Genomic DNA, 15,450 nt, shown 5'->3' on the forward strand with positions numbered 1-15,450 from the left:
AAATCAATGGAATAGAATAAAAAACCCAGAAATTGACCCACAACTATATGGTCAACTAATCTTCGACAAAGCAGGAAAGACTGTCTGATGGAAAAAAGACAGTTTCTTCAACAGATGATATAGGGATAACTGGAGCACAACATATGGAAGAATGAAAGTGGGCCATTTACACCATACAAAAAATAAATTCCAAATGGATGAAAGAACTAAATGTGAGAGAGGAAACCATCAAAATCCTAGAGAAGAACACAGGCAGTAACCTCCTTGGCATCATCCTTTGCAACTTCTTACCACAGTCCCTTGCAGCTTGGACAAAGATGTTTTGCAATGACCAGAACATTCCAACTGCCAGTACAGAAAAGCCCTGCTATCAACTGAATACATAGAAGACCACATCCCACACATCCTTTTCCCTGCCCATGATCATATGCTGTCTGCCTGCTCTCTTGCAAGTATCCTCCTGAACCTCTCCCTATAAAACTCTAGGTCTCCATCCTGCCAGCAGAGAAGATAGTTGTTAAGTCTTGAACCTGTCACCTCCCCCAGCTTCTGGCACCTAAAATAAATTTTTCCCTTTCTATTTCCCAAACCCTCATCTCTTGAGTTATTAGCTTCTCTTGGGATGAGTTTATCTGAGTTTATTTGGCAACAGTGTTGGCAAACCCACCCAGGAGGGATGCTTTCAACTTGTTCAACCCCCTTGGGAATTCCTGGTCTGGAACAGTTGGCCACAGCAGCACACCAGGGCTTACCCATTTATCCCATTCATTGCCTGAATTAGCAGCTGTGATCGATGGATAACAATAACACTTGAAGTTTATTGAGAACCAAAAGCATACTCCACAAAATGTGCAAGATTCTTACTGATCAGCTTAACTTTTAAATATGATAATGGCAGGGAAATAATCATTTTCATATATAGTGAAGGGGATCTTCTTTTGTCTTGAGCTGGAGATGGTATTTAAGGTGTTGGCTTCAGCAATTTTGAGGAGTTAGTTTTTCTGGTATTTCCCACTCATACAGGAGATATACATATTATTAAAATTCTCTTTCTTTTTCTCCTGTTAATCTATCTTTTTATTACAGGGGTGTCTCAGCAAAGAGATCTGTTCCTCTCCCACAATAGTAAATCTTTGTTTTACCAGAAATTCTTAAAGTCTCAGGTAGGCTAATAATTTCTTAGAGATCTCAAACCCAAATCATGGAAGAATTGACTCTGGAGTCATTTGTTTCACTCTGAATTCCTTGTAAAAGCTGTTCTGAAAATACTGTTCTTTAACAGTAGAGCACTTAGAGTTAATTTGCTCCTTTTTTGCTGTAAAGTAATGAGGATGCATAAACTACATACTGCTTTGTTGATTGTGCAAGCCACAACTACTACTCATATACACTATGATGTAAATAATGTCTCTGCTAGCTAGAGTTGTGTAGCAAAGGCACAAATCATTCAGCTTTCTTGTAGTCAATAGTTCACATTTTCAAGGCAACTAAAATAATACTAAGGCTAAGAGTGAATTTAGATACTATCTCATCCAATGACTTCACTTTACATATGAAGAAACAGGCCCAGAAATTTTAGTTCATATTTATGAGATAAAAAACCAGTCTTTTTGACCCCCATTGCTTTTTACACAATACTCAAGTTTTAGGTACAGTTTTTGGTAATAGAGAAAACTAATATACCAAGAAATTAAATACTTAACCTAGTAACCTAGGTATTAGTCGAATGGTTACTATAGTACAGTAACATAGTACAGTAATATAATAAGTATAGATATTATTACTATTATTTAGATTAATAGTTCTAAAACTTTAGCATGTGTCAGAATCAACTGGAGGACTTTTTAAAAGCAGTTGGCTGGATTCTACTCCCAGTGTTCCTGTCTCAGCAGGTCTGGAGTAGGGCCTGAGTATTTGTATCAACAACAAATGCTGCTGGAAACTATTGGTTTAGATCAAAGGTTTTCAAGCCAACTTTGCTGCTTAAAGCTATGTGACCACATTAATCTTTGAGCCTTGGTTTTCTTAGCTGTAAATTAATATGTACCTTATATACATTTAGTACAATATGAAGCAATATATGTAAAGAACTATACACCTAGTGTCTAAGGCACTTGATACATGGCTGCCATCATTATTCTTTTAATTATTATCACATTGATTTTTCTAAGCATTCAGATTCACCAGGCACAGATAACTAAGTTAATCAACTATAGCCTACTACAGGAAATTTGGGACTATAATAACTGGAAAGAATGATTTTTTGTATGCAAATACTTGTAATTTTGTGCCACTGAAAACACTTGAAATAGTTTCCTAGATAAAAGAAAAACTTTAGCCACCCTTCTTCTCCTCATTGAGCTTAATGAACTGTAAATTTTTTGGTAGAACTCTTCTTTATCTTCAGAAGGTAACTTGTTTGAACTGTCATCAATTTGAGTTGTGGGGTCTGCATTAATGAGATGTAACGGTGTGTAATATTTTTAAGGGTGGGTATCTTTGTTTAGGAAATAGAGCTTTTATGGAGGTCAAATACCTTTATTGATTGTTTGACAAAAATCTCTTCAAATGCAAATGCTATCTGTCTGGAAGTAAATAATCTCCAAGACATTCGAGCACACATAAAAAGAAAGCCAATTCTTTTAAACCCCAAATGTCAGTTGGATGGTAAAAAGAATTCTGTTGAATGTATTCAAAGAAAGGATTTTTTTTTTCTTGAGCTCTCCTCGCTACTGTGCCACTCTGTATTCTGGGGCTTGCCTCTTGGCAGATTGTTTCATTATCCAGCAGTATCATTAATCTTTTTTATTAGCACCTTAAAAAAATAAACAAACAATGATTTTGTTATGTTTGACACAAGTAGTGCATTTTAATTTTGTAGGCTTGTATTATTGACTTGAAAAAAACTGCAACAATTCAGATTGAAATACCACACTCAATTCTTAACAATATGAAACACTATTTGATGTGTAGAAATATAATGGCATCTGTTATGCATATTAAATGAAGCAAGCTTTTTTTTGTATCATCCACATGGAGCCCTGGATTAACTAGGAAAGTTAGTATTAATTACTACAAAAAAATTAAAGCTTGTCATTCAATTTTGTACTCTCTGTGAAAACGCTCCATGAAATTGAGTCAGCACTTCATGAAATATACTCAAAATCATTTGAAGACCACACAAAATATGTGTATGAATCAGTTAAATAATAAGTAAATTTTAAAATCAGTAAATAAAAATAAAAGTTATTTGCTGCCATCACACATTTTCTTCCAACTTCATAAACCTAAATTTTTTTAATTATGTACATCAGGCATGAGTAAAATTCATTAATTATAAGAAAAAAGGATAACTAAATATCAAAAAGGATAACAAAGTAACAAAAACTAACATTAGTTAAGACAGTTGTATTTGCTTTTCTTCACAATATTCATATCTTTCATCTTATAGATTTATCAGTTAGATTTGTTTACTGTGATGCAAGGTTTCCTAAATCTGTGCACATATGAGAATTTTTTCAGAGATTTTTTAATGAGTGATTTCTGAGGTTATATCCTAAATCTATGAAATCTCAGTCTTCAAGGCTGAGTCCCAAGAACTTACATATCTATATTTTTTCTCCACTAGTGGTTCTATTGCAATTAACAGCTCAACAGGCATTTGAAAAATATTGTTAATGTACATTTCATGAATATTGCCAAATGGCAAAACTGAAACAATTTAGTAGTTTGTTTGATGTGCTCTGTTTAAGGGAAAACAACTCATGGATTGGGGGAGTACAGTGCCTCACAAGCAGTGGAGCAGTCTACAAAGGGTTTTGGGCCAGAACCAGTTATATAGAATGTTGGAAGTGGCAATGCAAAAACAGAACCTGATTGGCTAAGAGTCAGGTATTTCCTTATAAGGCTAAAAGCAACCCAAGTGTCCATCAATAGATGAATGGATGGATAATGAAGATGAAGATGCGGTATATATATATAACTCAACCATAAAAAAGAATTAAATCTTGCCATTTCAACAACATGGATGGACCTAGAAGGTATTATGCTAAATGAAATATGTCAGTCAAAGAAAGACAAATGCCATATGATTCACTCATATCTGTAATTTAAGAAACAATTAAGAAAAAAGAGACAAACAAACAGACTCTTAAATACAGAGAACAAACTGGTGGTTGTCAGAGGAAAGATGGGTGGAGGGACGGGTGAAATAGATAAAAGGGATTAAGAGTGCACTTGTCTTAATGACCAATGAGAAATGCATAGAACTGTTGAACCATTATGCTATACACCTGAAACTAATATAACACTGTGTGTTAATTATACTTGAATAAAAATAAAGAAAATAAAAAATATGGGGTGAAAGGGCCTAGCAGGTCCTGTTTTCTAGGGTAAGGTAAGCTAACTAAAGCTGAGTTGGAGGATTGTGATTGGTGTGTGTTAAGTTTCCTTGACAGGTGTTGCCCCTAAGTGCACTCTGACTTAGGTTTATATTTGTGATGTGGACTGGGTCACTGGGATGGCCTCCATTTTGTGGGCCCTGATATAGAAATTAACTCTATCAGTGTTTTTATTCTAAAGCCTTTATATATGGTCTTAAATGTGAATTTCAGCTTCTGAAAAAATAGAAGAGCAAAAATACCAAAATCCCATCTTATTGTTTCCCAAAAACTATCTATAAAAAAATAATAATAGTACCTAAAATAAAAGACCAAAATATACTGTACATTCTTATAGAAATATATTTTATAACCCACCATTAGTTAACATGGTATCAAAACTTGACTCTAAAAGAATGCTTATTTAAAAGCCACATTCCTGAAACAGAGGTAGAAATAGATCTTTCTTTTTCCTTCTCTAACTTTGGACCACGCCATGCCTTAACACCAGTACAACATATAACCCAAACACTGACTGAGAGTAAGAACCATTCACAAAGTAGCCTGATTACCAGTCCTCATTCGATGGTAGCATTTCACTGACAACAAAAACACTTCTTTCAACTCTACGTTTTCTCCTAAAATGAGGGCAAATCACTCTAAATTTTCAAAATTAGTTTAAGATTCAGATACAAAACTAGGAGGCAAACATTTTTCCATATTCCTGATCTCTAAGGATTAAAAATCAATTATAAGTACACATGAAAAACTAGTGTAAATAAAATGCTATAAATGAAAGTTCTGAAAAATGCAATAGATTTGGTACTAAAAATTTGTGGTAAATACATTGTTTCACAAATGGTTTTGGAAAAACTGGTTTCCTTATGAAAAAAATAAAGTTATTGTTAAACAACAAAATTCAACCAAATAAATTTAAAGATTAAATTGGTTTTATTCAGTGATTCAGGAATTGGGCAGCAATTCCTTTAGCAAATAGAAAGGATCAGAAAAAAAAGTTATTAACAAAGAATGCATTGTTTCAGAAAAGGTTGTCCTCCTAAGAGGAACAAAAGTGGTCTATCAAGCAGGTTACCTCACCCTTGCTAACCAGGTAATTTCAGGTTAGCTGGTTAAAGGTTACATTTTTGGGGGAGGTTAAAACTTCAGTTAGGTTAGGTATTAAGTCTTGGTTTGCTGATGTGGGGGGGTTAGCACAAGTCACTCCATCTTGGCCCTACTGTCTCCTTTTTGACAATTCCCCCATATTGATCAAACTCTCAGTTTAACTGAGAGATATGATCAAAATTTAGGGCATTAGTGTCACCTTCAGCTTTTGTTGCTCTTTATATAGTACCCTTAGGTCATGACATTTTTGTTTAATCCCTGTGATATTCAAAGATTATGGCTTCAGGCCCAAAATTTTTAAGTCAATCATTATCTTCCTTCCTTTCTTAATGTCCCAGTCTTAGGGAAATCATTTGGCAGTTAGTGGATGTAAACATACATTTAAATCTTTTAAGAGAATATAATGCATCAATGGAGATTATCATGATTATTATAGCAGGATAATTCCCAGCATTTGGATTGTACCTCAGAGCCATGGTCCCCAAGACCCAAAGTAATCAAAATCAAGTAAGTCAAAGAAAGACCCCACTGACAGAGTCGCTTTTTTAAGCTAAAGGGCTTGTTCAGTAATCTTATGTAACTGAGTTTCAACTTCTCTGTGTTAATCCAGGTACAGTAGGTGGTGTTGGCCACAGCACAAACAACTCCTACTCCACTAAATGATAATTAAGGGCTATCCTATTATCAAGAAGAGCTTTGGCTAAAGGGTCTAAGGATCAGACTGTTAACCGTGTTGCAAGGACATCAGAATGGCAATAGTTTGGCAATACGGGGTCATCTTTTGCAGTAGAGTGGACTGGATCCTAATGTGTCACAATTTATATAGATTATATTGCTACTGCCTTTTCATGAAAGTAAGCTAGGGCATTTCTCTGATACTCAGGTCCAGGCTTTTTAGTGTGAGACTCAATTTTGATGCCAGCAATTTAAGAAGGTAAGAGAATAGTAGTAAGAAGGTCATTTATTTTTTGTCCTTTTTTTATTGGGGTCACGGAAAACATAAGGAAAGTTCTCTGCTTTCATAACATCCCCAAATCATAGATGACTCCAGAGGCATACTGGCTATCAGTATAAATACTAACAGTTTGTCTTTCTAATAACTGGCATGCTTTGGAAAGGGCATAGATTGTTTTTTGGTCTGATTTAGCTTGTGGGAGATTACCCTTCTCATGTAATTCATATTGGGTAGTAACAGAATAACTAGTTTTAAAGTTCCCTTTCTCATTTTTACAATATGACCCATCAACAAACAAGACTAGATTAGGATTAGCCAAAGGGGTGTCTCATAAATCAGAACACAGTGTCATGAAATGGGATGTTATTATCTCATAGTCATGGGATCTCCTTCAACAGGCAGGGGTGGTAATATAGCAAGATTAAGAACATTGCAACATTTAAGATGTAGATTAGATGTTTAAAGCAGAAGGATCTCATAGGAGGTTAATCTGCTTGCAGAAAAATGTTGAGTTGATTCGGAGTTAAGAAGACTTTTAACAGCATGTGGCATCTGAAAATAAATGTAATTTCCTATGGCTAAGTCTGCTGAGGTTTCTAATAACTTTGCAGTTGCAGCTATAGCCTTTAGGCAGTTAGGATAGTCATGAACAACTGAATCAACCTGCGTACTACAATAGGCAATAGGCTTAAATTTACTGTCATGTTCTTATGTAAGCATTCCCAGATGTTGGTTATCTCTTTCATGTACAAATAAGGTGAAAGGTTTTGAACAGTTTGGCAGCCCCCCAAGGCAGGCAGTTCTTATAGAATTTGTTTTAGTCTTATAAAACCTGCTCATGTTTATCTTCCCAAGAAAGAGTTTCAAGGACTGAAAATTTTGTAAGTTCATAGAGTGGGGAAGCCAATAAAGGAAAATTAGAAACCTATATCTTGCAATAGCCAGGTGGATCTAAAAATCTTTGAAACTGTTGCTTAGTTGTGGGCCTAGGAAATCTTGGATTAGCTTAATGCTTTTTGGAGATAATTGGATACCTTTAGGGCTTAGATAATTACCTATGTAATGAACAGTGTCCAAAGATAATTATAATTTCTGTTTAGACATTTTATGTCCTTTTTCAGCTGTAGCAGCAAATAAATGGAATATTTTATGGATGGCTCCTTGGTAACTGAGCATAGCAAAGTTGTTGATGTATTGTAAAAAGGTCAATTTCCTAGAGAAATAGAAGGTGCTTAAATCTTGGTGGAAGTACTTGGGAAAAATAAGTAGGGGCCTCGGTGAACCTTTGAGGAATGACTCTCCAGGTATACTGTTGATTGTTCCAAGTAAAAGTAAATAGATATCAACTGTTGGAATCTATGGGGATGCCTAAAAGGGCTGAACAAAAGTTTACAACAGTGAACCATTTTGAGTCTCATGGAACTTGTGACAAAAGGGTATTTGGGTTTGGAACAACTAAGAAATGGGGAATGACTATCTTGTTAATAGATCTAAAGTCCTAGACAAATTATCATGCCCACATATTAGGTTTCTGGGCTCGCAAAATTAGCATATTAGAGGGACTGGTGCAGAGAATAATTAACCCCTGAGCAGTTAGGTCTTTTACCATTGGTATAATACTTTGTATGGCCTCAGGCTTTAATGGATATTGAAGCAATTTGGGAGGAAGTTTAGTTATATAAATTTTTATAGGCTCTGAATTTTTTATTTTCCCAATGTCAGTATTAGAAATACCCCACAGATTTTTGGGCAACTCAGGTAAACTAGGGAACATTTGTTGGAATTTGTCCTCTTCTCTGTCAAGGACAGATAATAAGGATCTTAAAAGATCAGGTTCAGGTAGGTCAGGAAACTGAAGTATCCATTGGAGGCAAAACATATTAGCCCTTGTAATTTAGAAAGGAGATCTCTACCTAATAGATTAACTGGGACTGTATCACATAGCAAAAAGAAATGTTTTTCAGTAAAAGACCCCAAAGTCGTTTGTTCTGGTTGAGATAGACATTCTCTCTGAACTTTACTGCACACCCCTCTTATGGAAACTTTTTCACTCTGAGGGATTTATTGTGCTATGTGAGTGGGGTTAAAAGTAGAATGCATGGCCCTATATCTACCAGAATTTAGCAAGGTTTTCCATTAATTTTAATTTTATTTCCCCCTTGGCTGTTTTATTGTATTACTGGTGGCAGTTTACTGGAGGATCCTTTGGAGCCCCATCAGTTTTGGGAGGGATCATTTGAGTAGATATTAAGGAATTCATTAGGATGTGAGGACAATTTTTTCCAGTGTTCCAGTTGATTACAAATGAGATATCCATACTTGGACTAGCATTTCAATGGACCACTAGGAGGATGTAGTATGGGAGGCATTATTCTAGGGTCTCTGGCCTTGGAGCTGTTGTAGCTGTAAGGTCCATAGGCAGATCTTTGTTCAAAATCTTGTTCCAAAGTTCTTTCGAAATGCTCAGCTATGGTCACAAATTCAGCCAGACCAGATGCCTCCCCTCCTGTTTTCTGAATTTTAATCAATCCCCTGACCTCAGGAGATAATCAATTTACAAATAGGGCAACAGAGCACGTTGAGTGACCGTATTTATTGTAGGAAACATGGAATGCCATAGGAAAAGGGCTTCCAAAAGGCTTTAACATCAGCCACAGATTCATCTTTTATTGTTTGTTTGTTTGCAAGTTTGAATAGACCGACCAATCAGTATGGTCAGGAAAGACCTTAGGAATGGCTTGTAAAAGATCAGTTGCAATTTTGTCAGCTTTTTCTGGTCCCTGTGGAGAAAATGTTAAAGATGGAAGATAATAAATATAATCTTTATGGTTTTGCCATTTTTCTTCCTGCTTTGATTTTTGGGCTTCACCAGGTTCTACCAACATGTGCACAAGCTCATAAAGATCTGGCAGCTCTGGCTTATAGGACCCAGTAATGATTCTAAATTCTTCCAAAAAATTGGGGAATCCTCCCTATGTTTAGGAAATTCTTTAACTATGTCCCTTATTTCAGTCTTTGAACAAGGGGTAAAAGATATTTGAGAAGGTTTGTCTGCAAATTCAGGTAGTTTTATCTCAAAGGATAACTCTTTAATAGTCTCTTTAGAGTATTAGAAAGGCAGTTCAGACAGAATTAGTAAAATGTGAGTACTCAGGTAAAGCAGGATGGAGGGAAACAGTTGTAGTCATTTCAGTCCTGTTGTCTTTTGTTTTAGGTTCCTCTTGTGTCTTTCATTTTTCATTAGCTTTTGTAATGAGTGGTATAATGAAGTTATTTTGGAATCTTGAAGCCTTTTGGAAGCTTCTGCATACTAATTAAAATAGGTATCCATTCTGTTTGTTTAATTTGGGAACCCTTACATTTAAGTGCACTTCTTCAATGAATGATCTTGCCTAATTGGAATGCTCCCCATACTGACCATTGCAATTTTGTTTTTAGTAAGATTTTACCATTTCTATAGATATCTACAGCTTCCGGGATTATACTTCTAACACGTAAAATAAGTAGGTGTGCCAGAAGGTGGTGCACTTGACTGGCACTTAAGAACCTCATTTTAGGGGCACATGGGTGGCTCAGATGGTTAAGTGTCTGCCTTCACCTCAGGTCATGATCCCAGGGTCCTGGGATCGAGTCCCGCATCGGGCTCCCTGCTAGGCGGGGAGCCTGCTTCTCCCTCTGCCTCTGCCTCTCTCTCTCTCTGACTCTCATGAATAAATAAATAAAACATTTAAAAAAAAAGAACCCCATTTTAGATTCTGAACACCTATGAACTCAACAGGAGATCAAAGAAAAGAATAGCAACAACTCTCTGAACAGAAAAGCGACCACTTTCTGGAAGGTAAGATGTGTGGAGAACTGAATCCAAGGCGATGTTCGGGGGAGAATAGATGGTGGGGGAGGGGGCCTCCGTCGGCCGCTTCCGGCAAGTGATAGAGCAGAGAAGCACAAAATCAGAACTTTTAGAAGTCGGCTCTGCTGAAGGACGTCGCTCCAGTGGCAAGCAAGGGGTGGAACCCTCGCGAGACAGTGTGGTCTCAGGACCCTCAGGGTCACAGAAAGACCGGGGGTGCCTGAGTGCTACAGAGCTCCCAGGTGTCAGAGCGGGGAAGCCGGCTGCAGAGACAGAGCCAAGGCGCGGGCTGTTAGCCCGGGGTTGCCATAAACTGTGATCGGTGACACAGTTGGGCCACTGGTCCTTCAGCAGGGCACCAACAAACAGCAAATCCGGGGAGAATTCCCTTCCTCCCCTGGGAGGAGTGGCGCAGGAGCACACCACAGGGATCTGCTGGGTTTGGAGACTCCACACCTAGTCGGGTGCCAGAGATAGAAACCCTCGGTCATAGGCCGGGTGAGCACAGAGTGCGGCTGGAGTCTGGGGAGTTGGGAGTGATTGACTGCTTTTCTCTGGGGGCATACTGAGGAGTGGGGCCCGGAGTTCTTGGCTCCTCCGAGGCGAGGCGGAGATTGGGAGGCTGCAGTTTTCACTCTCCTCCTCCAAAGCTGTACTGAAAGCTTGCAGGCAACAAAAGCTCGTGAGAGCAAACAGGAGCTGATTACTTAGCCCGGACCGACAAAGGCGGGGCAATTCTACCTCTCAGGAAAGACATTTGGAACCATGGCAACAGGCCCCTCCCCCAGAAAATCAGCAAGAACAGCCAGCCAAGACCAAGTTTCCGATCAATGAGAACGGCCGAACTCCAGCGCTAGGGGAATACTGCACATAGAATTCATGGCTTTTTTTTACCATGATTCTTTAGTCTTTCAAAGTTGATTTTTTTAACTTTTTTTGTTGAATTTTTCTTTTTCCCTTTTTCAACCAACATCTTATCAATCCCTTTTTAAAAAAAAACATTTTTATTTTTCATTTTTAGAGTCATATCCTATCACTTCACAGTAGTTACCCTTATTTTTGGCATATATATATAAGTTGTTCTCTCTTTAAAATTTTGAGATACACTTTCCTCTAACAGATCAAAATATACCCTAAATCTCTAGTGTATGGCTGTGTTCTAGTCTCCCACCTGATCACATTCTCTCCCCTTTTTTCTTTCTTTCTTTCTTTTTTTTTAAATACTCTTCTTTCTTTTTTCAAACAACTTCTTATCAATTCCTTTTATAAAATTTTTTATAATTTTCATCTTTACTGTCATATTCCATCCCTTCATTGTATCAACCCTTATTATGTACATATATAAGTCTTTCTTTCTTTAAAATTTTAGGAGGAGCTTTCTTCTAACAGACCAAAATACACCCAAAATCTAGCCTGTGGCACTGATCTATGCACCAGCCTGATCATATTTGATCATATGCTGTTTTTTTTGTTTTGTTCTGTTTTTTTTTTTTTATCTTTTTCTTTTTCTTTTTTTTTCCACTTTCTTTGCTTTTCTTTTCCCCCGGTTTCAGGTCTTTTCTGTTTCTTTAGAGTATATTTTCTGGGAACGTTGTTACCCTGTTAGCATTTTGTTCTCTCATTCATCTATTCTCCTCTGGACAAAATGACAGGATGGAAAAAAATCACCCAAACAAAAAGAACAAGAGGTAGTACCATCAGCCAGGGACCTACTCAATATGGACATTAGTACGATGTCGGACCTAAAGTTAAGAATTGTGATTTTAAAGATACTAGCAGGGCTTGAATAAAGCATGGAAGTTATTAGAGAAACCCTTTCTGGAGAAATAAAAGAACTAAAATCTAACCAAGTCAAAATCAAAAAGGCTATTGATGAAGTGCAATAAAAAATGGGGGCACTAACTGCTAGGACAAATGAGGCAGAAGAGAGAATCAGTGATATAGAAGACCAAATGATGGAAAATAAAGAAGCTGAGAAAGAGAGAGATAAACAACTACAGGATCACGAGGGCAGAATTCAAGAGATAAGCGATACCATAAGACAAAACAAAATTAGAATAATCGGGATCCCAGAAGAAGAAGAAAGAGAGAGAGGGGCAGAAAGTATATTGGAGCAAATTATAGCAGAGAACTTCCCTAATGTGGGGAAGGAAACAGGCATCAAAATTCAGGAGGAACAGAGAACCTCTCTCAAAATCAATAAAAATAAGTCAACACCCCAACATCTAATAGTAAAACTTATGAGTCTCAGGAACAAGGGGAAAATCCTGAAACCAGCTCGGGAGAAGAGATCTGTAACCTATAATGGTAGAAACATTAGATTGGCAACAGACCTATCCACAGAGACCTGACAGGCCAGAAAGGACTGGCATGATATCTTCAGAGCATTAAACGAGAAAAATATGCAACCAAGAATACTATACCCAGCTAGGCTTTCATTGAAACTAGAAGGAGAGATAAAAAGATTCCTGGACAAACAAAAACTAAAGGAATTTGCCAACACAAAACCAGCCCTACAAGACATATTGAAAGGGGTCCTCTAAGCAAAGAGAGAGCCTAAAAGCAATATAGACCAGAAAGGAACACAGACAATATACAGTAACATTCACCTTACAGACAATACAATGGCACTAAATTCATATCTTTCAATAGTTACCCTGAATGTAAATGGGCTCAATGCCCCAGTCAAAAGACACAGGCTATCAGATTGGATTCAAAAAGAAGACCCATCGATATGCTGTCTACAAGAGACTCATTTTAGACCCAAAGACACCCCCACATTGAAAGTGAGGGGGTGGAAAATCATTTACCATGCTAATGGACACCAAAAGAAAGCTGGGGTGGCAATCTTATATCAGACAAATTAGATTTTAACCCAAAGACTGTAATAAGAGATGAGGAAGGACACTATATCCTACTTAAAAGGTCTATCCAACAAGAAGATCTAACATTTGTAAATATCTATGCCCCTAACATTGGAGCAGCGAATTCTATAAGGCAGTTAATAACAAAAGAAAAGAAACACATTGACAACAATACAGTAAGAGTGGGGGACGATAAAACCCCACTGACTAAAATGGATAGATCATCTAAACAAATGATCAACAAGGAAAAAAAGAATTTAAATGACACACTGGACCAAATGGACTTCACAAACATATTGAGAACATTCCATCCCAAAGCAACGGAATACACATTCTTCTCTAGTGCCCATGGAACATTCTCCAGAAGAGATCACATCCTAGGTCACAAATCAGGCCTCAACCAGTACCAAAAGATTGGAATTATTCCCTGCATATTTTCAGACCACAGTGCTTTGAAACTAGGATGCAATCACAAGAGGAAAGTCAGAAAGAACTCAAATACATGGAGGCTAAAGAGCCTCCTACTAAAGAATGAATAGGTCAACCAGGAAATTAAAGAAGAATTTTAAAAATTCATGGAAAACAATGAAAATGAAAACACCACTGTTCAAAATCATTGGGATACAGCAAAGGCAGTCCTGAGAGGAAAGTATATAGCAATACAAGCCTTTCTCAAGAAATAAGAAAGGTCTCAAATACACAACTTAACCCTACACCTAAAGGAGCTGGGGAAAGAACAGGAAATAAAGCCTAAACCCAGCAGGAGAAGAAAAATAATAAAGATCCGAGCAGAAATCAATGAAATAGAAACCAAAAGAACAGTAGAACAGATCAATGAAACTAGGAGCTGGTTCTTTTAAAGAATGAACAAGATTGATAAACCCCTGGCCAGACTTATCAAAAAGAAAAGAGAAAGTACCCAAATCAGCAAAATCATGAATGAAAGAGGAGAGATCACAACCAACACCAAAGAAATTCAAACAATTATAAGAACATATTATGAGCAACTATATGCCAGCAAATTAGATAACCTGGAAGGAATGGATGCATTCCTAGAGATGTATCAACTACCAAAACCGAACCCGGAAGAAATAGAAAACCTGAACAGACCTATAACCACTAAGGAAATTGAAGCAGTCATCAAAAATCTCCCAACAAACAAAAGCCCAGGGCCAGATGGCTTCCCAGGGGAATTCTAACAAACATTTAAAGAAGAATTAATACCTATTTTCCTGAAACTGTTCCAAAAAATAGAAATGGAAGGAAAACTTCCAAACTCGTTTTATGGGGTCACCATTACCTTGATCCCCAAACCAGACAAAGACCCCATCAAAAAGGAGCATTACAGACCCATATCCTTGATGAACATGGATGCAAAAATTCTCACCAAAATACTAGCTAATAGGATCCAACAGAATATTAAAAGGATCATTCACCACGACCAAGTGAGATTTATCCCTGGGCCACAAGGTTGGTTCAACATCCACAAATCAATCAACATGATACAATAATTAACAAAAGAAAAAACAAGAATCATATGATCCTCTCAATAGATTCAGAAAAGCATTTGACAAAGTACGGCATCCTTTCTTGGTCAAAACTCTTCAGAGTAAGGGATAGAGGGTACATACCTCAATATCATAAAAGCCATCTATGAAAAACCTACAGCAAATATTATTCTCAATGGGGAAAAACTGAGACCTTTCCCCCTAAGGTCAGGAACGCAGCAGTGATGTCCACTATCACTGCTATTCAACATAGTATTAGAAGTCGTATCCACAACAATCAGACAACAAAAAGAAATCAAAGGCACCAAAATCAGCAAAGAAGAAGTCAAACTCTCACTGTTTGTAGATGATATGATACTCTATGTGGAAAACCCAAAAGACTCCACCCCAAAACTGCTAGAACTCATACAGGAATTCAGTAAAGTGGCAGGATATAAAATCAATGCACAGAAATCAGTGGCATTCCTATACACCAACAAGACAGAAGAGGGAGAAATTAAGGAGTTGATCCCATTTACAATTGCACCCAAAACCATAAGATACCTAGGAATAATTCTAACCAAAGAGGCAAAGATACTGTACTCAGAAAACTATAAAATACTCATGAAAGTAATTGAGGAAGTCACAAGGAAATGGAAAAAGTTTCCATGCTCATGGATTGGAAAAACAAATATTGTGAAGATGCCAATGCTACCTAGAGCAATCTACACATTCAATGCAATCCCCATCAAAACACCATCCACCCTTTTCAAAGAAATGGAACAAAGAA

This window comes from Callorhinus ursinus, unplaced genomic scaffold, assembly GCF_003265705.2.
Source record: "Callorhinus ursinus isolate GAN/ISIS: 27379988/994484 unplaced genomic scaffold, GSC_fseal_2.0 scaffold33, whole genome shotgun sequence".
In the NCBI taxonomy this organism is placed as follows: domain Eukaryota; kingdom Metazoa; phylum Chordata; class Mammalia; order Carnivora; family Otariidae; genus Callorhinus; species Callorhinus ursinus.